This window comes from Hipposideros armiger, unplaced genomic scaffold (assembly GCF_001890085.2).
Source record: "Hipposideros armiger isolate ML-2016 unplaced genomic scaffold, ASM189008v1 scaffold_1031, whole genome shotgun sequence".
Lineage (NCBI taxonomy): Eukaryota > Metazoa > Chordata > Mammalia > Chiroptera > Hipposideridae > Hipposideros > Hipposideros armiger.
The window spans coordinates 171,856-186,693 of record NW_017732381.1 but is presented as its reverse complement, the minus strand read 5'-3'; the positions used below and the strand labels follow the sequence as shown (position 1 = coordinate 186,693).

Sequence of the window (14,838 nt, the reverse complement as noted above, 5' to 3'; positions counted from 1 at the left end):
TAGAAATTCCTTCCTTCTATTGATGTAATTGTTCCCCTTCCCTTTCTTATAAATAGCTCTTTGCCTCTGCCTCCTAACCTGAACACTATTTGGGTTTCTGCCTGAATCAGTGCTTCTCCAATGGCTATTCTTTTGGATCTCAAATAAATGCTTATGGCCTCACTTTGGTCTTTTAGTTTTATGTTAACAAATGTATTCATCTCTGGGGCAGAAATTCCCATATGCCCAAGTAGGAATCCAGAACCCCAGCATTAAAAGAAATATCGGCTGTACTATAGGTATAAACTTTTTTTTTTTAAAGATTTTATTGGGGAATTGGGGGAGGAGGACAGGATTGGGGAATTGGGGAAAGGGAACAAACAAGTTGCTGTCCTTTTGTTCTTCAGTCGAGTTGTGGAGGACATCGCTTCACTGGCCCCTGTTGGTATTATCATTGTGCTCTTCTCAGGTGAGGCAGATCTGTCACTGGCCACTGGACTGCCGCTCACGGTGGCTCTTGGCAGCTCATGTCGGTTGCCGGCCACTCACGCTGGCTGCCAGCCACTCACGCCGGCTGCCAGTCACTCACGGTAGCTTTACGGCAGCCAACTACATCCTCACTGCAGCCTCACCATTGCCAGCAACTCACAGCAGCCCAGCTCCAGGTTGAGCTGTTGTTCACCATCTTAGCTGTAGAGGGCGCGGCATCACTAGCCCTCATGTGGGATCCGAACCGGGGCCCTGCTGCTCAGAGCTGGCATCCCAAGCCAGCTCTTAACCAATGCGCCACTCAGCCAGCCCTATAGGTAGAAACTTTTAACATGCCAATTTATATTTGCATGCAAATATAAATTCCTTCCTGCAGGAGGAAAATAGATGTAGGCCCTTTGGACCTAACCTCCAGAAGTTGAATGTGATTGAGAAACTGTAAAGAAATTAACTATACCGGGTGTGCCAAAAAAGTATATACAAGTGGACACTTTAGTCAATGTTGCTCAAGCAGTAGTTTGCCATAATCAGAAGTGTCTGAATGCTGATGGTATTCAAGTGGTAATGACCACTTTGAGCACCTCTTGTAATTGCAGAAGTCAAACGTGACTTGTTTCCATCTTTTGTTATTGGTACATATTGAGTATTACAATTTTAATAGTTTTCCTTTCTTAAAACATGTATACAATTTTTTGGCACCCTGTGTATATTTAGGTTTCTGGAAATGCTTGGTCAGCAAGTTGGAAGACAGCAGGGTCAGCCTGGGAAGCTGAAGCAATGTGGCTTACTGAGCATTCTTGCAATTCATGAAATAACTTGGATTCCACTTTCCAGCTTGTTATTCAGAAAGGTTGAAAAAAATTGTACAATGAATACACATATACCCATCACTTAGCTCCCCTATTGTTAACATCTTGCTATATATGCTTATCTCTATAAAAAATACACCTGTTTCTGAGCCATTTGAAAGGAAGTTGTAGCCACCACACTCCTGACTTTAAGTAATTCAGCACACATCTCCTAATAACAAGGCATTCTCATAAATAGCCATTACCACACTGAAACCTTTAATTATGATTCAATAAGGCTCTCTAATATATATTCCACCTATGAAGTTCTCCAATTGTGCCTGGAATCCCTTTCATAGCTTCTTTCTTTCAACCTGATGTAGGATGAAGGGTCATGTGATGATTTGTTGGTGGTCTCCTATGGAGTGATTCCCTAGCTTTTCTGTGTTTTTCTTTTTTAATTTGGGAATTGGGGGAGGGGAACAGCCAAGTTGTTGTTCTTCAATTTTAGTTGTGGAGGGTGCCAGTCACCGTCTGGCTGCCAATTGGCGGCTTGTGGCTCAAGGTGCTGTGTTCAATCTTAGGTGCGGGTGGGCGTAGCTACCATCCCATGCGAGAGTTGAACCAGCAGCCTTGTTAAGAGCGTACACTCTATCCACTGAGCCATCCCGGTGGCAGCTCAGCTCAAGGTGCCGAGTTCAGTCTTAGTTGCGGGTGGGTGTAGCCCACCATCGAACAGGCAGTCTTGTTAGGAGCACATGCTCTCACCAGCTGAGCCATCCTGCCATCTGTTGGCAGCTCAGCTCAGGTGCAGTGTCACTGGCCCATGTGGGAATCGAACCGGCGGCCCTGTTGCTCAGAGCTCGAGCTCTTAAGCTAACTCTTAACCAACTGAGCCACTCGGCCGGCACTGTGTTTTTCTTGATATTGACTTTTTGGAGTTCGGTGGTGCTGTTTTTGCAGAATGTACCTCAACCTGGATTTGTCTAATTTTTTTCCCTGTGACTAGATTCACTTTAAACATTTTTGGCAGATATACATGAGTGATGTAAAAACCCATTTTTGACATTAACCATGCTAATGGGCAAGGCTTCAGAGGGCAGTTGAGATTCTACAAAACTGGTAGTTGTCTTCTGGAGTGTGTGGCCTTTTCTGATATAGGGCTGGCTGAGCTTCCTGGCCTTGATATCTTCAGTGACCATCACTACAGGCAACATTTAAACTAGGGGTTCTTAGAGAGGGGGCGGGGGACATGACACAACACATTTGGCTTTGTCTGGAGAAATTTTTGGTTTGGTACTGTTGGGGGAATGGGTGGACTACTGGCATCTAGAGGGAAGAGGGCAATGATGTTGTCAAACATTACCCTTGAAAAAGAATTATCTGGCCCCAAAGGTCAATAGTGGTGAGATGGAAACACCCAGGGAACTACTGATGTGTTACAACCAGGTCCTTGGCACCATTCCTCCTTGTTCCTGAAATGTTCCACTACTGTGTGGGCCATGAACATTAAGCGCACAAACGAAAGTAATAATTTTCCAATACTTTCTAACTGCTAAGTAAGGTGATTCACTTGTATACGTCTGTATCTAAATTGGCCCTCTAGTTGGCCTGTGAACTTCTGGTTCCTGCCAATGCTTGCTTCATCTGAGATGAGCAGTTTGAGCAGGCACGTACCAACCTTATTTGGAGAAAAAGGTGCTAGGGAAATCCCAGAGTATTGCAAACAAGCGAGCTGCAGGTTAGAGTGTACAGAGTGTTTCTATGTCCTGTCATTCAACCTGACATTTTGGGGAGGCGGGTTATTACGATATGGCTGTTCTTTCACATTTGAGGAACCACGTGGAGAACACCAGCTAATGGAAGCTGGGAAGGGGAGAGCCTAGGCTAGAGGTGGGGCAGGTTGGGGGAAGGGGAGAGCACTGGATAGGGGTTGGGGATCAGACCCAGGATTTAGTCTCCAGGTCCCCCACTCAACCCCGCAAAAGTCAAAACTGTTCCTACCTCTCTCTTCTTCTGAAAACACCCACCCTAATGCTCAAGGAGCGTTTGGGGTGAAATAAAGTCAAACAAGTTGACCTGGGCATGCGTGGCTCCTGATCTCAGGTGAGCCCGGCGAGTTCTCCCGTTTGAGGCAGCGGCCGGCCATGGGGAGGAGGAGGTCAGGTCTTGCAGAAGCCTCCCAGACCACCACCCATCCACGAGGTATGGCAGTGAGCGGGTGAGCCCCGGGTCGGGCCACGGCAGAGTCCGCGAGGAAGGCGGGCCCGTGATGTACACCACGGCTCAGCCCGTGGACGCTGTTGCCAAGGTGTCCGGCCTCATCCGCCGGGCAGCGTGCGCGCCGCAGAACGACTTGCTGCTTCAATACAAGCACAAGGAAGGCTGGTTAAAGGCCTCCCAAAGAGCGAAAACGAAACTTCCCTGGAGGCCTAACTGCCAGTGCCAGTCTCGCCCATCTCGGCTTCTTGCACTACGCACCCCGAACACCGCCCCTTCCCGGAAAGCACCTGGAGCCTGACGGCCATGCTCGCCTACCCGGCTACCAGGTGAGAGCAGCTCCAGGATCCGCCCCCCCAAGACCCCTCTCCGTCACCCGCCCGCTCCCGCCCCTCTGAGTCCTGCTCCGCCCGCCCCGCCTCCAGGTGAGCCAAGCCAGGATTCGCTCTCCTGTCCTAACCCCGTCGCCTGCCAGGATCTGCTGGACTCCGTCTCGCCCCTCCCATTCTGCGGCCAGGTGAGCAGCGCCAGGCCCCGCCCACTGCCTGCAGCGCCTGCGCAGTGCAGCCCTTCGGGCCGGGGCCGGACGGCGCAGCCGGCGCAGTTGGCGGGCATAGTGCGCGTGCGCCGTGTGGCCGGGGGCGGGCGGCGGCGCGGCGCGGGACGGTGGGGCCCGCGGGCTGCGGACAGCGGCCTCGGTGGCCGGCAGGTGAGGCCTGTGCGTTGTGGGGGAGCCGGCGCCGCGAGAGGGGGCGCTTTGGGCTCGTTGAGGGGCGGCGGCACCCGGGGAGCGACGGGCCGCGGCTCATTGTCCGGGCGGCGCCTGCACAGCGCCCCCTGCCGGCCGGGCCGTGGGTGGGGGCCTTGGGCCGCACGCCTTTGTTCGCCGCCCCCGCCATCATGGCCGCCGCCCCCGGCCCGGCCGCACCGCGCGCTTTGTTTCGGACGCCGCGGCTGCGCGGCCCCGGGGCGCGTGTGGGGGGGCGTGGGGTAACGATGCGGCGGGTGCCAGCGGGGGCGGGCGGGGTGAGTGTTGTGTAACCCAGGCTGGGCCGGGGAAGGGGAACTGGACCCTCTGGGCGTGGGAGGGGCTGGAGAGAGGGGGAGGGTAAGAGTCCCCCAGGGCGCGGGAGGGGGTATGGAGGGAGAGAAGGAAGGAAAGAAGGGAGGACGTGGGGTGGGGTGGGGAGGGGCGGAGACGAGGCGGTGTGGGACCCTGTGCTAGGGGAGGGACAGGGTTGGGACCCCAGAGAGAGAAGAGAAGGTGGTTCTGCGGCCGGGATCCTACAGCCTAGCCCTGCCCTCCTGTCCTGGTGGCGGGCTTCGCTCCGGCACTCCCCGTGACGCCCACCGCCCCATTTTCCGTGCAGCACCCTTCACCCTAGGCGCCTTGCGCGAAACGGGCGGATGGCGGGGGTCTGCGCACTCACACACACACACACTTTTTCTCTCACTGTGACCTTGAGCACATTCCGCAGCATTTGTGGAGATGAATCGCACGACGCGGATACTGCGCAGTGCCTGGGGTTCGGTTCTGCCCGCCTCTCCACTGGGGGTGCGACCCCCACATTACCAGACTGGGTTTTAGTGACGGCTTCCGCAGTAAACGCCACGAAATAGGCATCCCAAATCTGTTTACGCAGTTGCATATTTATTTGGTTTCTTTGACTTGTGGGATGGAATTCGGGGTTTTGGAAAGGGTTTTTCCTGCGGGTTGAAGTGGTGAATGAGGATTGACTATTTTAGCTATACATCAAAAAGCAACACAAAATACGTTGAAGTGTTTTAAAAGATTACACTACGTAACATGACTTCTGCAAAAGACGACATACCTACCAAAATGCGGATACCTATGTAACTTTCTTTTGTTGGAATTTTCTGGAAGAAACGCTGCAGTCGGAAAGGATTGATACAGAATACAGTAATTACTTTCTACGTAGCTTCTGTACCTGGGGGTGTATACTACAACAGATTGAGCTTGTGAACACTCTTAGAGATTGTGAACTTTAAGAGGCTGTGAAATTTCAGTTGGGGTTCAAGTGAAACGAGGGAGGCGTCTCCCAACTCCTCTCCCCCAGCCCTAGTTAATGGGCAAACACCAAAATATTGTAGCTACTAATTTACAGAACATTTATGATCAGATTTGATTATATGTAGAGGTTGCACAATATGTTAGTGTCAAAATTATCGGTAGTTTCTTGTGAGAAATAAAATAGAATTTATTTCTAATCTTTTGAGTAGTGAAATGGTTACTGTTAAAATACTGTGAAATGGATAAGGAAAAAGGGCCTTCAGTCATCTCTTTATGTTTAATTTAGGATTTTTTTTTAACACTTTCGATGATCCTGGGAATTTCGCTAAGACTTTCTTTTTCTGATAGTACCTGTAATTACCAATTCCGAATATGGCAACAATATTTACTTAGTTTTGGGATATCCAAAACTGTTGCTTAAGGTGGCATTATTTGTGACACAACAGACGTCCCCAGTTTACAATTTTTCTACTCTACGATGGTGTGAAAACAATATGCATTCCATAGAAACTGGACTTCAGATTTTGAATTTTGATCTTTTCCCCAGCTAGTGATATGCAGTACAATACTCTGGTGATAGCTGGGCGGTGAGCCACAGCTCCCAGTCAGGCGTGTGATCACAACCAATACTCTACCGTGTACTGTGTTGCCAGTGATCTTTGGATATTGTGTTTTGGGTTTTTGCATTCCATTATGTTTACAAAATGCCCATCTGTGTGCCCTGTTTCTGGTTAGAAGAAGAAGGCAGTTACTGAAGAGGAATTGCCTAGTTGTAGACTAATGTAAGTGCTCTGAGTATGTTTAAGGTAGGCTAAGCAAAGCCATGATGTTTTTGGTAAGTTATGTATGTGTATTGAATGAATTTTCGATTTACAATATTTTCAACTTATGATGGGTTCATTGGAATGTAACCCTATTGTAAGTTGAGCATCTGTAGCTCTGAGATGCTACAGGAAAAATGGCCACATAAGTTTGGGAAACAATGCTGTCCTTTTCTTCTCCCCTAGGGTCACAGTTCACATTATAACATTTAAGGCCTGTGAGAAGTAATGCAGCAGTGTTTTCCATATTTGGCCCCAGATCCCTTTTTGTTTTATTTTTAGTGTAATATCTATTAAAAGTCTAGGTAATTGTGGTCATGGGTATCCTTACAGTGTATCTTAGATAATGAATGCTACCTCTCCTTTAATTGTGAATTTGGAGATTGCTGTGGTTGTGTGTGCCTGTGCACTTTGGGAAGTAGTACCTCAAATTTGACTTATTATATTGAGATATTACGAGTTATTAATTTGAAGTCTTAACTAGAAGAAATTTAATTAGTGTTTTCACTTCCCCATGACTTACATGATTACAGTTACAATTTCACTGGCTGCATTCCTTAATTGTTAGCATTTTTTTCCTGAGATTTAGAAATATATGAAAAGGGTACTGTTTCTGGAGTTACTTGTGGATTATTTAGAGATTAAAAAATATGCTGTTGGATATTTCTTTTGGTTTAGCTGTTAGCAGGATCTTAATTTGCTGAGAAAGAGCAGTTAATACATATCCATGTAAATACTTTCTTATGTTTATTAGGTGCTTAATTAAATGTGTTTTCTTTTTCTTTTCTTTGAATAAAAAGATATTGGAAGAGGGGAATCAACTATTTTGTCCAAGTATTGTCAGGTTGGAAGACATGGTACTGTGAAAAGGAGATGAGCTCCGGAGTTGGACATGGAGGTAGTATGGCCTTTCAACTCAGGAAAGTTGGGTTGCAATCCAGCCCTACTGGTCCAAAGCCACATAGCTGATTCATCACGTAGCCTTTTAAAACTTTGGATTCCTCAGCTGTAAACTGGGATGAAATCTCTCATCTAAAGCTATTATGAGAATTAAATTAAATGGACACTAGGGTACCCAATACTGTTCCTGAAAAAGAGCAACTGGTGCCACATGCCAAACATTGTTGATTTTGCTCCCCCTTCCTGCTTTTGAACTTTGCTGTAGTTATTAGCATGACTTTTTCATGTTGAAGTAATCAGGTTGCTAAGTTGTGCCCCAGAATTCAATTTAATTTTTAATTAAATCTTTATTGGGTGCTTGTTTTATGGTCCTAAAGTTGGCATAAGTCCTTTCTAGAACAAATCATGTATGGACATAATATATAAAGATGTGCCCTTAGAAACCTTACAGTCTGGTAGGGAAGATACACATGTATATAATGAGGAAATTCTATTGAGGGTATCTGGAAAGAGAAAGTTAATGTCTCCGCAGAATACAGAGTAGGAGAGGATGGACGTCTAGATGGAGGGATAGTAGGAGCAGAGGCTTGAAGAGAGTGTTTGAGACCATCCTGGATTTGAATGCCAATAATCCTTTATAGTTTTTACTCCTGTGTATGTTTAGTTGTAGAATAGGATGAGAATACCTCATCAGGTGTATGTTTCAGTGCAGTGGCTCTTGGATACAGTAAGTGCCCTGTGGGGGGGATTGATCATGATGATGATCACCCCTGCTGATGCTACCTGTAGTTTGGCATGGCCATTTTGTCTAGGGATGAATTGGGGACCAGATTTTAAATAATTCTACATATCACAATAAGATAATTGGTGTTTATCCAGTAGGTGAGGGAAGCCACTGACAGGCATTGAACAGCATGAAAGGTGGATTGGAGGAATCTGCCAGTGTAGGCTCTCTAATCTCCAGAGTCTAGCCTGCTGGAGAATGCAGGTGATGTCATTTCAGGCAGGAGCAATCAGTCTGGAGTTAGTAGAATGTTGCATGTGTTGACTTTTGGGGGATTGGGTTGGGTGCGGGGCGGGGGGGGGTAGGAAGGATTCATTCAACATGGGTATTATTTTATCCAAGTGTTGAGAGACTAAGTGGAAAGACTAGTAAATCATTTTACACCATTTTAGATATTTTTGGATTGCAGTAATGTCTTTAAAATACAAAGGCAAAACAACTTTTTTTTTTAAAGATTTTTATTGGTGAATTGGGGGATGGGAACAGTGCTGGGGCATTGGGGGAATGGGAACAGACAAGTTGCTGTCATTTTGTTCTTCAGTCTAGTTGTGGAGGATGTTGCTTCACTGGCCCAAGTTGGCACCATCATTGCGCTCTTCCCAGGCGAGGCAGATCAGTCGCCGGCTTCTGGACGGCTGCTCATGGCGGCTGCTGGCCACACACGCTATAGCCCACGGCAACCCACTGCAGCAGGGGCTGCAGCCTACTCCATCGTCGCCGGTGACTCGTGGCAGCCCAGCTCCAGGTTGAGCTGTTGTTCAGTATCTTAGCTGTAGAGGGCAGTGTCACTGGCCCTCGTATGTGGGATCTGAACCTGGGCCCTCTGGCGTCCCAAGCCAGCTCTTAACCAACGTGCCACTCGGCTGGCCCCAAAACAACTGTTTTAAAATTTAGATTATTTGTTTATAGTAAGTTCAGTTTGCTTATAGTTACATCCTTATAACCTAGGTTTAATTTTTGAATCTGCAAATGACCTATATATTTATCTACAAATGATCTATACATTGTAGATGTGTATGTGATCTATATATCTATCGGTAATGTTAAGTCATCATTTATCTGAATAGTCGTCTTAGCTTGAGTTTTAGGTTCTGATACAAGTGATAAGAATGCCCTTTTTACTTCATAAGTATTGGTTTGTTGTGCGCTTCCTTCTTTTTGCCTTTTCTTGAGGATCACTGTGGCCCATGGATTTTTCTGTATTCAGTGTGTTTTAATTAAGTAGTCGTCATTCTTTTTCCCCAGCTTGTCCTAACTTGAGTGTGGTGGTGTCCTTTGAAGCTACCATATTTCCCTATGTATAAGACGCACCTTTTCCCCAAAAATTTGTGGTCTAAAAACTGGGTGCGTTTTATGCAGTGGTTATAGATTTTTTTACTTGCATTTCCCTCAAGTGATGAGTTGTATGAATTTTATGATGAATAAAACTTGAGTTCAGTAACTTGATGTGATATATTTTTTTCAAATTTTGGGCCCCAAAATTAAGGTGTGTCTTATACATGGGAGCGTCTTATATACATGGGAGTGTCTTATACATGGGGAAATACGGTAATTCTCTCCTCTTGGACGCAACCCTGTTAATCTTAGAACAGTTTCTTGCTCCTGACACAAGGTGTCTGAGATGCATTTTGTGTTTTTCTTGCCCAGTACCTGTCAGCTGGTTCTTTCAGCCCCTTTTATCTGGTAGTGGAATTTAGGTACCAAAACCTGGTGCTGTGCACCCTGATTGCTACTGGGATGCCCCAGCTTTCACTGGACAGACTTGGGAAATACATAAATTTTGATTTTGTATTGATATTTCCAATTCATAGTTTTGAAAATTTGCATTCTTAGCAGCATTAGTTGCTTTCCTTTGCCCTACAATATAAATATAGTAGTTTGAAAACACTAATAAGTGACTATAGGCTTATATTTTATTATTTTTACTCTTAAAATGTATCCACATAAGGATATATAGTTAACTTTTGGAATTACAAAATCATTTGAAAATAGTTTCCCTCTGATTATGTACCAATTTGATTATTAGTTTGTTTTACTTGCATGAAATCCTTAACTTTTAAGGATTGCTTTAATTTATTTAATGTATTTTTTCAGTATGTAAAACACTTATGTGGTTCAGAAGTTAAAACTTTAAAACGGTATGTTTACAGCCTCCCTTCTGTTCCTGCCCCCCTACTTGTTCCACTCCTGCCCCATTTTTATTAGTTTCCTGTTTACTCTCCCATTGCTTCATTGTTGCAAATATAAGCTCAAACATGTATTTTTATTTCTCTTCTTTCTTAAACTATAGAACTCTATGTACAGTTTCTTTTTACTTAATATATTCTGAAGATCACTTCATATAACCTCTTTTCCATTCTTTTGTGCCTGCATTTTGTCTCGTAATGATAAACACTTATAAATATTGCTGCACCGAATAACCTTGTGGATTATGGTTTTGTATTTGTGAAGGAACAGCTTTAAGATAGTGAGATTTTTGGATAAAATGGGTAAATATGTTTATAATTCTGTTAGTGTCAAAAAATTACATTTTAAAAAGGCAGATTTAATTATGTCACCCTTTTACTTAAAACACTCAATGGCTTTGAATTGTTTTAAGGACAAAACTATTGGGTTGTCGGAAAAGTCATGATGCATTTTTGCAACGAAAAACGTAGAAAAAATACGTCATGACTTTTCCAACAACCCAATACATCACATAGCTTCAAGGGCATACATAATTGTCATCCTTTGGGGCTTTTGCCTCACTGTGCACTACATCTCCCCTTGCTTTCCTAGTCCCAGCCATGCTGGTCCTTCTGCCGTTTCCTGTGCCCACCATCTTGTCCTCCACCAGGGAGTATAGCACTTGTTCTTTCCCTCTGCCTGGAATGCTTTTCTGTCCTTGTTTCAGTAGTTTACATAGTTTTAATGGACTTTCATTTTCCCAAAAAGGCTGAGCTTCATGAAAGCAGAGATGGTCCCTGTTTTTGCCCATAATTACTTTTCTAGTACATACTTGATTCAGTGCTTGAGTTGTGAGTGCTCAACCCCCTTGGGCAGTAGCTAGAATTGTCCGAGGAGAGGTGGAGGCTGTGTGGTTCTGTCTGGTCTGCTGCATAGGGGGTCTGTCAAACAGTGGTTATTATAGAGCAGCTTATAGACAATAACGCTGTTGTCTACGTACCTGATGCTGGAGTTTGAAATCCACAGGGCAGGCATTTGGGAAAGGATGCGCAGTGGGGAAGAACACGAACAAGCTGGAGGCCGCAGCAGGCCAGATTGAAAGCTGTGTCAGTTCTGTTGTCTGTGACATTGGTCATGGGGATAACCTGCAAGAGCTGGGCCCTTGCTATGGAACTAACCACACATACCTGGCCCAGGAGTCAGATGAGCTGGAGGAGCCTGGGGGAGAAGGACAGTAGTTGCTGCAGTCAGTGCAGGTCCGACCGCGCCTTGCATCAGTGAGGTGGATGGGAAGGTCAGCGGGTGCAGCTTACAGAGGTACCCCTTTGCTTGTACCCTCCACCTGCTGTACAAGGCCCGCCCAAACCAGAAACAAACGCAAAAGGAAATTCTAGGGAATGTGGTTCAGCCTAGCCAACTTAAAACATTACAAAGCGAAATGATGAGCTTAGGGTTTTAAATTCCCAACTCAGGTTCCACCTAAGGGAGTTTCTGTGTCTGCCCTAAAAGTACAAATTGAATGCCCAATTTGTAAGCACATTGATTGGTAAGGAATGGTATCCTGAAAATTGGATTAGGGGCATATGGTCAGATTCCAATTGAGATGGAGACCTTGAATCCCTAAAATTTGCTGGGCTACCTTTGCCAATAGAAGCAGCCTTTCCGTCTTAAGCCTGAGGAACTTAATCTCCACTTGCTGGAAAAACCTGTAACTGGCCTCTCTTAGGATAGTCTCCCAGACCTCAAAGCGTGAGATGAAAAGTGTGACTCAGGAGGAGGTGCGCTATCCTCCAAAAGGTCCTCTGCTTTGGCATTATATAGATAGGAACCTGGGGAATATGTGTGGGAGTGGATCTTAAGGGTGTGGTATCATGGTGGAAAGAACATCAAGTAGGGATAGGCTGAAGTGATTGATACAGGACCATAAGCCAAGATTCTGAATTCAGTGTTGTAGCTTGAAGGGTTAGAAAGGTCTCTCTGGTTGATTGCCTGAAACATCCCAACAGGTGGCCTTTTCTAAGTGAAATGGAGAAGCTAGAACTTCCTTGGTGTACATTAAAGGAAGGGTCCTAAAACTTAGACTGGAGTGTTATAGTGGATTTGTTGTGAAAGACCTGCTTGCCCACCCTGGGGGGGATTCAGTGCTCATGTCTTATCCCACAGCCATAAGACATTTGCAAGAGGAACACAGTATTGAGAGCGCTGGTCACTGTTCTCTGTAGGTCAGAAAAGTCACAGCAGGAATTGCTGGCACTGAACTGGTGTCCATAAATGCAGTGCGGATAGTTGGATCTGAGGGTGGCAGGTCTGTTGAATGGTCTTTTTAATTTAGAATTAATCTCTGGGTTACAACTATTGGTTATTTCTTGTTTTACTCTGGTATTGTTAAATCTTAAGTTTTTCCTTTAAATTACTCAGTAAAAGATAAAAGCAATCCCATGTACTTTTCATACTTTTCACAATTTTTGGAATATTAGTCCACAAAGTAAGGTTCACCTAACTAAAATACATGGGCTTTCAGTAATTCATGTCATTGGTGGGACTATTCATTTGGTAGAGCCTTTTTGGAAAGTGACTTCACTATACTTTATTTAAAATGTGCATAATCTGTTTGGCCTAGCAATTCCACTGCTAGGAATTTATTGTATAGATGCATTTGCACAAGTATGCAAATCTGTATGTGTGAGAGTATTGGGGTTAATGGTAAAATACATGATCTTTATATCCATTTTGTGTGTGTGTGATTTTAAGGTGTTTGTGTATCTATATTATGTTTTAAGTATTTGCACAATAGTTTGTTATTAGAGTCACAAAAGTCTTACCTTTGGTTACCTCTGGGAGTGGGATTGATGGAGGAAGGGGGAAATGTTTTATGACTGCAGTGCAGTTCTGAGAAAGTTTAAGCAAGGCCAGCGAGGGGTGCTCCAGCCAAAATTGGGTCAGAAGCATCCCTTGTTCTGCAGGAATGGGCCTGCTTTATCATCCTGTCTGCTGCTAGAAACAGTCTGTGTATGGGAAGACTGCGGCTGGGAGGAGGGCAGTGATGGATTCAGCAGAGCAGCTGAGTCATTCATTTAAGCTCCCCATCAGGTGAAGCTCCCCTGGGTCGGTGGTCCAGGGGACTCACCTCATTTCCATATTCGCAGCTGGCCTAGGGCTCATGTGAGGTGACTTGCTGTGAACATTCAGGCACATATTTCTGGCACGCTTTTCTGTTGGGTAGAGTTAGGAGTATAATAGAATTGCTGGGTCACATATTATGCCTGTGTTTAGTATTCGTAGGTAGTGCCGGACTTTTCCAAAGTGGACATACCAATTTCCGTTCCTGCTACAGTGAATGAATGCATTCTTGTGGCTCCTCACCCTCACCAATATTTGCCATTGTTGGTCTTTTTAATTTTAGTTATTCCAGTGGATGTGTAGTAGTATCTTACTCTGGTTCCTGTCTGCTGAGTTAGTTGTGGCTGTGTGATTTGTCTTATGCAGTGATGTGACCAGAAGAGACTTGTCACAAACTTTTAAGAGCAATGGTGAGATAAGCAACTAAGATTTCTGGAGTTGTTTTAACCATAGCATACTTACTAACCTATCTTGACAGATAAACCTTTTCTAAAATAGATTTTATTTTTAAGAGCAGTTTTAGGTTCGCAGCAAAATTGAGCAGAAAGTATGAGTTCTTCTGTCCTCTTACCTTCCAAACACATAGCCTCCCCCATTATCAATGTCCTGTACCAGATTATACATTTGTTACAATCGATGAACCTACATTGACACATCATTATCATCCAAAGTCCATAGTTTATGTTAGGGTTCACTTTTGGTGCTGTACTTACTATATTCAGTGGGTTTAAACAAATTTATAATGTGTAGCCAACATTATAGTAGCGTACAGAATAGCTTCACTGCTCTAAGAGTCCTCTGTTCTCTGCCTATTTGTTTTTCACTGATTTCTAAATTCCTTTGTGGTCAGAGCACTATGTAATTAAAAGCTTAAGAATTTTTTTGAAGCTTTATGGTCCAAGAGATCGATTTTTATAAATGTCCTGTGTGCTCTTGGAAAGAATATTGTTTTGTATTTGTTGGATGGTGTGTTTTATGTTTGTCAGTTCAACTTGGTTAATCATGTTAAATTCTTTTACATTCTTCCTTTTTTTTTCCTTTTCAGTCTTCTGGTTGTATTGGTTACCAAGAGAACAACTATACACATGTACTTTGATTTTGCTTTTGTCTGTTTCTCCTCAATTCTGGTTAGTTTTGCTTTATATATTGTGAGGTTATGTTATTAGGTGTATAGATGTTCAGAATTGTATATCTTTCTCATTAATTCAGTCTTTTAAAATTGTGTCACTCCTTCAGGCAAAAGTATTAATTAGAGGTAAAGTTTTCTTAGCTTAATATTAATGTAGCTGCACTTAATGTAGCTGTATTGTCTTTAGTTAGTATATGTAGTGTATGTATTTTTGTACCCTTTTTTTCCCTTTTAAGGAAATTTTCCACTTTTTTCACCTTTTTTTGACTGCCTAGTAGAACATTTAATTTTTATTTATTTATTTATTTATTTTTATTGGGGAATTGGGTGATGGGAACAGCGCTGGGGAATTGGGGGAAGGGGAACAGACAAGTTGCTGTCGTTTTGTTCTTCAGTCTAGTTGTGGAGGA

General features: G+C 44.3%; 1 protein-coding gene across 2 annotated transcripts in view; it reads left to right on the top strand.

Annotated features, from left to right (window-relative positions):
• Positions 1 to 4,119: 4,119 nt before the first annotated feature.
• SPIN1 (spindlin 1) overlaps positions 4,120 to 14,838 on the top strand; it is a 69,675-nt gene continuing 58,956 nt past the window's right edge. Inside the window, exon 1 of one of the 2 annotated variants that reach the window (XM_019631664.1) lies at positions 4,120 to 4,185. The gene's annotated coding sequence lies outside the window, so the exon portion shown is untranslated. Of the gene's footprint in view, positions 4,186 to 4,441; positions 4,503 to 14,838 lie in introns of those variants that run through there. The other variant, XM_019631666.1, reaches the window with a different exon arrangement.